The following is an 8,318-nucleotide window of genomic DNA, read 5'->3' on the forward strand; positions in this document are numbered from 1 at the left end:
TGTTAAAAATGTATATTTTTTGTAATTGTTTGTATATTCTCCTCCTACTATTAAGATTTGTTCTTCGCTCTTTCCAGTCAAGATAGTAAGAGGCACTTTGAAACAGCTCCAAAAGGTGGAATTTTATAAGTCCATTCAGGTAATCCTTTGATCTTTTCCTCCTCTTCCCTTATTCCCAAAGCAGGGACAGGTGACCTTTATTGCTGTTTGTGTGGATATTTTTTAAACAAGTTTTAGAGTTCTGCTTTGCATAAAAATTGCCCTCAGAGCTGTGATTATTTCTAGGTTCTGCCAAATGCCTGCAAAGGCATCCAGTGGACAGGAAATGTCTAAGTCACAATACCAGGTTGTGTAACCACTTCTCCAGAGGGTTCACTTCTTCCACTGGAGATGTGGTGTGACGTTGCTGCCAGCAGGAATTGAATTGCCAAAGATGTTTCATGTGAGTTTTTCTCTCCTTCCCACACCAGTAGCCTGTGCTGTGCCCTGGGAAGGGATTTCACAGCACCTCAGGAGCTCCCTGAGCCACAGCTGAAGGTGCAGCTTGGCCTCCCAGGCAGCAGCTTTGGAGATCCTGTCTGCGTTGTTCCCAAGAACATCTTGTGGTTTATTCCTCTTTGCCCTCATTGCTTCTGCAGCTGAAATGTCTTCTGCAAACTGTGAACTTTATAATGCTGCTGATGTAGCCCTGGGTGTCAAAAGTGGGGAAGAAGGCTCAGGGGATGGTTCTGATGGTGCTGAGCCTGGGTCAGCTATGACTACTCAGAGTTGTACCAGCCCTGATGGCTGGGTTTTTACTAACTCGTTGCTAACTTCCACTGAAAGATTCAGCACTGGGTCAGTACTCCAGCTATAAAAATTGGTGTTTTCCCCCATACTCTGTTTCAGAATAGATGGCTGAATTCTGTCCTGTTCCTCTCCCCTTGCAGCCCTGCAGTGCCCAGTGACTGGAGCTCACCTGTGCCTTCACCCTTAGGTACATGTGTGCTCTTGGCTCAGAAGCTGTAGAATTCCTGTATGGAAAGCAAGCTAAAGGAGATGGACACTCTCCACCTGAGAACAGCATCATAGGAGTGCAGAAAGGCCCAATCAGCCACATTTATGCTGTAGCTGATTTTAGTTTTTCTTAGCAGTAGATCCATCACCTCTGCTCTTTCTTTTCCTTCCCCACAATACAATGCACATGCAATGTCTGTTGAAATAAATTCTGAAATAACTCAAGAAAGCTAAAAATCCTCCATTATCCCCAAACTTTCATGGCAAAAGTTTTCTTGAGAGATCCTTCTGCTGGTTTGCAAACACTGTTCATTCTTCAGGCCTCCTTTGAGCACTGGCTTCTCCCATTTTGCCTGTGAGGGTGCCTGGGACAGGGGAGCAGTCACCTCATCCCTTGGAACAGGCAAAAGCCCACAAAAGAACAGTGTCTGTGGGGCCCTGCCAAGGCAGGCTGGCTGTCAAGTAGCTGGAGCTGGCTTTATTCCATTACAAGAGAGCCACTGGATTCATCTCAGTGCTATAATTACCTCTTTGTAATCCAATAAAGCCTTGGAAAGGTTCTTAGAAAGCTTTTGGCTTACAAGGGAAACAAAGGTTAATATGAGGAGGCTCTTGATCCTGATGCTGTGTAGCTGATGAAAATTGTGTGAGTCTCACTTTGTGTAATTTCATGTTTCCTAACAGATTTTTTATTAATATGTAAATTGCCTACATACCCTGCAAGAGTCAAATGGCTGTAATTGGAGAGATTAATGTGCATGCTGTCAAATCCCATGGCAGGAAGGTGCTTTGTAAAAGCCCTGTTGGAAGTGCCCAGGTTTGGAATGTGTTTGTGTCCCAGCAGGCCTGACCCTGCCCAGGGAGCTGGAGCAGGCTTGGGAAACAAATTCCCTAAAACCAGGAGTGCAATGAGCAAACCCAACCTGCCCAGGACTCAGCTCACACTGTGGCGCCAAGGTCTCACTTTATCTGCTCATAAACTCTGGTGAGTCTTTTCCTACAGTTAGTATTTTTCCTTTACTAATGTGAAAAATTCTTTTCAATTGAATTCAGTGGTAAATTTATACATTCATGTATGAAGGTATAATTTGCTTTTCAGTATCAAATGTGTTGGGCAGTAGGCTTGAAACTGATGTAAAAGGAGGGAGGGAATAAATTTTGAAAGTGCTGATTTCAAGGTACCTGTTTAATTCTACCAGCATGTACCCTAGGAAGGGGCCTGACTTTTTCTTTTTTCATTCCTGTTTTCCCAAGAGCCTTGCATCCTTCAGTTCCTCAGGAAGGTGGGTTAAGTCACTGTGTGATCAACACTGAAGAAGATCAGGCCATTTGCTTAAAGATTTAATTATTGCTTTAGGAGCCTAATCTTACTCACATGCATTTGAAATCTTGGTTGTAGGCATTTTCTTTAGGAAAAGAAAGGAAAATATTCTGCTTGTGTTGCAACAGGAAAATACCTGTTGCTTCTTGAGGCAAACCTGCCTTAAACCCAAGCTGAGCTTCCTACTCCTTCCCCCATTTTATTTCCCGATGTGACAAACATCTGCCCTCCAGTGATGCTGAGGGGGTGCAAGAAAAAAATCCAAATGCATCATCATCATCATCCTCACCCTCCTCCTCCTTCTCTGTTGGGGAAGATGAAACAGGGAAGTCTTATAAATATGATTGTCTGGCAAAAGATTTTGAGAATATAGAAACTATAAGTGAGATTGAAATGAAAGCAAGCTTTGAGATCCCTCAGTTACTGAACAACTGGAAAACAATGGAGTGGCTGCTGAAGGTGATCCCCTTTTGATGGAACAACACCCTCTGCTTGCAGACAGGCCCAAGGGTCAGAGCAGACCCTACAGCTTGGCAGAAGGGGCCCAAAGAGGAGTTTTTAGGGTTTCAAATGTAACACAGTGTGGTAATGTAATGATTCTTATATAGGCTGTATGGAAATGCTGTAGGATTTGTATCTTGGATTAGATTGGTTAGTGAGAATGAGAATATTCAACACAGAAGATTTCTTGTATTGTAACGGGAACCTCACTCTCTTACCCTTTTACTCTCTTGCCCTTTTATGCTCTTTTTTACTCCCTTACTCTCTCACCCTCTCTGCCCCTCTCTTCTCTCAGCCCTGCTCTGAGCTGTGTTTGGCAGTTCCCAGCAGGGCCCTGCCCCCAGGCCCTTTGCAATAAACCCCAAGTTCCAAGCCCTGGTTTCAGAGATCTCTGCTCTCCATCCATCCCCACCATCCTGCTCCCAATGCTCCTACACTCCCCCTTACTTCTGGACTTTATTTCTAATGGCCCTGGAAAGGCAGTGTTAAACTCATTTGTTCAGAGGGGCTGTGACAGCTGAGCTGCAGCCAGGAGCTGTGCATGTCACACATGCATGGCTGAAGGAATGGAGGTGCCAGAGGGACTCAGGACAGTCTGAGCTGTTTTGCTGCCAGCCAGGCTTTGCTCCACCCTGTTTTCCAAGAGCCAAAGGCTGAGCCCACAGGTGAGGAGGGATAATGTTATTCTGCACCTTCAGGCTTCTTCCCAGTGGGAGCTGCCTCACTCCTGTGGTGTCAGCTGGGGACAGGACAAGGTTGGGCAGGAGCAGCCAGGGCCATCAGCCTGCTGCAAGGATGGGCTCTGCTGCTGCTCTCCCTTCTCTCTTGCAGCCCTGCCTGTGGGAATGTGTCACTGAGAGCCCCAGGGGCTGCAGGCACCTGGCCCTGCACAGGGGCACCAGGAGCACTGCCAGGGCTGTGAGCCAGGGCAGAGGGGGCAGGCAGGTGTGCCCAGCACAGCCAGGTGGGAGCAGGGAGCAGCTGCAAGTGCAGGAAGGGGTGAGCAGCAATAGGGACAAATGAGCAGCAATAGGAACAAAGGAGCAGCAATAGGAACAACTGGGAGGGATGTCCTTGTTTGTGCACTAACATCCAGCATCCAATTCAGCAACAATCTTATTATCTTCAAAGAAATGTTCAAATAAATTTGTTCCTTTAAGGGATTTGTTTTAATTCTTTATTAAAATAGGAGTTATATGTGCCTCCCCCCCTCAGCCCACTGTTTTAATAGGATTATCTTTAGCATCAACCCCATGGACTCTTTAGTTTTTCATCCCAGACCTTCTATGTGCAGCTGTCTCAGCAGATCCAATCAGGTGCATTTCATTGCTCAGCAGTAGAGAGGAAATGAATTTTTCTGGTGAGGAGAAAGCACAGTGAATAGCTGGATTCCCCTCCCCAAATACCATCTGCAATCAGTTTTGTGTTGCAAATGAAGTCAATGTTTTCCTGGGTCAGAGGTGCCTGATTATTCATAGCACTTTCATTTCCAGCAGCAGAGTCATCCCATCCCTGCCAATCATCTTTCTGTTTTGTGTTGGGTTAATTCTACACTGCTCTGGGATTTGCAAGTCTAGCTGCTCTCCAGACTCCTCCTGTTCTTTGTTGCTTTTCCTGGGCTAGTGCCAGCAGTTCTCAGCTTCTGAAGAGACCAACAGGAGGACTTTGGCACCAGAATTGCAGTTTTCTCCCATCTTTTGAATTTGTGTCTCTTGAAAAAAGAATGAAATGGGAGGGAAGGAAGAGTACAATACTCAATTCCCTTGTAAGTAACCAAAAAAACCCCAAGTGAGCAGTATTTTACTGAGAGGGAACAGTGTCATCTGTAGGGTTGTTTTTGATGGTAGTAAAGCCCAGAGAAGTGTCTTGGTCAGGCAGAGCTGGGATTTGAGCCTGACTGAACTCTCAGGCTGTTGGTTCCCTGCTCTGTGCTTCCCTCTGAGCTCAGCCTGTGGCAGCAGCCCCAGACAGGCTCAGAGTGCCCCTGAGGCTTTTCCCTGGCACTGCCCTTGGATTTCCAGCTCTTTTCCTAACACAGATTAGAGGAGCAATGGAGTTTTAGTGCCATTCAGCAAACTGCCCATGCCTGGTAGGGAGGGAGCTCATGGAACTGTGATCCAGCCTTGCATCCTCACGTATTTTTAAGGTGCTCTGCACTGATCTGTTTAGAAAGGTTTTAAGAAGGTTCCAGTGGAGATGCTGATAATTAAAATGCTAATTAAAATATTCCCAGTGGTATTCACTGATAGTCTTGCCAGAACAGGTGAGATTTCAATTCTCCTGCTGTTCCTGTTAGAACTAGAGGAGTGTCCTGCAATGAGTTGAGATGAACTACCTGAGCCATGACTATTTCATGGCATTTAAGTGCTGACTTTTCTCCTGATTTATTTAGTTTCACTTTTTCATCTTCTCAAGACTGTTCTGAAAGGCCTTGAGGAAACAGCCACCAGTGCAAGGATGTGTCAGTGAGGGGCCCCAGTCAGTGCCATCTCCAAAGTCAGACCTTCATGGACACCAAAGTAAAGATTTCAAATACTCAATTCTTGCAGCCTAAAGCAGCAGAAAACAGGTGAGTGTTCTCAGGAGAGCCTCCTGCTCTGCAGGCTTGACTGTCAGAAATTTAAAATATTTTAAAAATAAATAATATATAAAATAAATAAATATTAAAATAATATTTAAATTTTAAAATGCTTTGAGTGCTATAACCTAAAAGTAGGAAATGGCACAGGAAGTTGGGGCTGCAACAGGAAGAAAGCTGAAGACGGGAAAATCAAAGGAGTGGAATTTGGATTAGAGGAATGCACAGGCAGAAGAAAGGGGGCTGCCACATGTCTGATGTGCTCTAGGGGGGTGGGCAGCTGTCCTGGCTTTCACACAGGGATGCCAGGACTAAGGTTTGATGGCCTCTGTCCCTGGGATCTCTGGGACTGCAGGACATGGAGGTTTCACCCATTTTTCTTGACTAGATCCTGGGTCATGAGGGATGTGCAAAGGAACTCTCTCCTGAATGCCAAGTAAACAAACTTTAGAAAAATCAATTTTCTGTAGCCAAGAGGAATGCTGCTTTCAGCCTTCCCTTGCAAGGCTTTAGTGCCAGCTGAAGCATTTCCAGAATCAGCAGCTTTTACTGGAGCAGAAATGTCCAGAAGTGGTGGAAGATGCTCAGGAACCATCTGACAGAGGAGGAGGGAGTGCAAAAGTGGAAGGAGGTAAACATAGGCTAAACCAGAATGTCTGAAGCTAATGAGATGTAAAACAGTTCAGGTTAATGAAGCTTTTAATGAAATACATTTATGCTATACTCTACCTGAAATCCTGCACTGCCTCTTCCTTAGATCAAAGCATTTTGTATTCCTCTGATGCTCACAGGTAACCATGAGGAATAGAAATGCTGCCCAAGCACTGCTTTCCTTCACACCTTGTGGTAACCATGGGCTGGGTTTGGTAGTAAAAAGTGATGTCTGTGACACTGCTTTTGAAGTGAGGTAGGAGGTTTGGAGACAATTTAGGTCTGTTTATAAAATCAGGATGTTGTTCAATGTCTGTTACTGGTTGCATTATAATTTTATGGGTACAGAAAACATTGCAGTCTGATGTTTGACATGTGCACACACAAAATACAGTCCTGAGGAGATACTGGGATTCAGCTTGGCTTGAGCCAGTGAAACAGATGTAAAACACATCTGTACCTGCTGTACCCACAGGGCACCTTCCTGTGGCCCTGCAGTGCTGTGCTCACTGCATGTGAACATTCCCAAGGGACTTTGGTGGGCAAGAAAAAAAAATGAATGAAAGTTACTTTAAAGATCCTCAGGGAAGTGTTTTAATCTAAAATTAGGCAGTAGCTTTAAACCCTGTACAGTTTCTTCCATTTTTTCCTGAAGTAACTCCAGCTGGGCCCTGATTGAGGGCAAGAGGTTACTTTTTCTCCTTCATCTCCCCTGATTGAAGATGCTGCAAAATTTCAGTGAAAACAGGATTTTTGTTAATATCTGCAAAAACTGCTGAAACACAGCAATGATGTACAGTCTGAGACTAACTTGGAGTTATATTGTCATGGTCTGGTTGAATAAGGTGCAAGATCTCACTTTAAATGCCTCTGACACATAAAAGAAGAATATGGGTTTAACCACTGGAAAATTCATTGAACAATGCCCAGGAGCTACCTAAAGACATCCTGAGTGTTCCAGACGATTTTGTCACTTCAGAGGAAGGGAAGGCCAGCATCCCTGCAGGATGGAGGTACTGTGCAGAGGAGTTAGGAAAATCTGATCCCATTAACTGGGGGGAGATAGATGGAATTGACTCTTGACTGTTGCTTCCAAACAGTTGGAGCTGGAGCAAAGCAAACTCTGAATTCTTGGTGGTGCTCAGATGGGCCATCTGTCCCTCTGTGACAGCAGCAGGGACACAGGGAACACAGAGAAGGGTCTATTGGCCCAGCACAGCTCCTGCTCCTAAAAAGTGTCAGCTGGTGAAAATCAGCTTTAGGAGTATTTTGTAGAGCAGCTTCAGTGGCAACAAGCCCATTTTCTGAATTACAGGATAAAATACACAATAAAGGATATGTGTTGATTAATTTTAGAAATGATCTGAAGGAGAAATGAATTACCTAAGTGGAAATAGGAATGAAGAGCCTTTTCCACAGGTGCTGGAGTGTGTCTGAGTCTGTCAAGAGTAAACAACTTTGGTGTCTGTAGGGGGATTAAGTGTGGGTAAATGAAGGTGGTATAGAATGTAATCTTATCCCCCAAAGAGTTGCAGCTGGACCAATTACTGAGATTAGGAGCAGGCCTGATGTTAACAGGCCACACCTGTAGCCAATGAGAACAGTGGTATAAAAGAGTGGATTGGTGGGGTGAGGAGTCAAATGGTTATTGCAAGGACTAGGAACGGTCAGTGCTTAGAGGAGCTGCCTGTGAGAAACACTGAGGAGGTGTACAACTCTGGTGGTATGGAATCCTTGCACTATAATGATAATGGAGCTCTTGATATGTAAGATAACAGTGTCTGCTGGGAGACTTGCCAAGCCCAGTGCCACTCAGCACTCTGCTTCAATATAATGGACAGTATTGCTCTGTTCTGTGGTTAAAAGGCTTGAAATGGCACAAGGCAAATATATCCACCTGCTTTTAAAGACACTGACTGGGCTGTAAGGGAGGGAAGGAGCTGCACACTCCCAGCAAGGGAAGGGATGTTTTAACATCTCTGTGTCAGACTGTCTGGGGCTCTCCAGGGTCAGAATCCTCACCTGGGTGACCAAGGCCTGGTTTAACTCCTGGCTGCCCCTGCTGGGGTGGCAGCTCTGGATTCTCTGTGTCGCTGAGAAGCTCCAGCTGAGGGACTCACTGTGTTTGTTACAGAGCATTTAGTTCAGGACCTGCTCCTTGAAATGGTTTCTCAGTGCTGCCACACAGCCAAGTCCTTCCACTGGCACACGTGGAAATTGAAATATGAGTTCCTAAGGGACAGAACTAAATGCTGCCTCTGAGGACAGAGG

The sequence above is a fragment of the Zonotrichia albicollis genome, chromosome 22, assembly GCF_047830755.1.
Source record: "Zonotrichia albicollis isolate bZonAlb1 chromosome 22, bZonAlb1.hap1, whole genome shotgun sequence".
In the NCBI taxonomy this organism is placed as follows: Eukaryota; Metazoa; Chordata; class Aves; order Passeriformes; family Passerellidae; genus Zonotrichia; species Zonotrichia albicollis.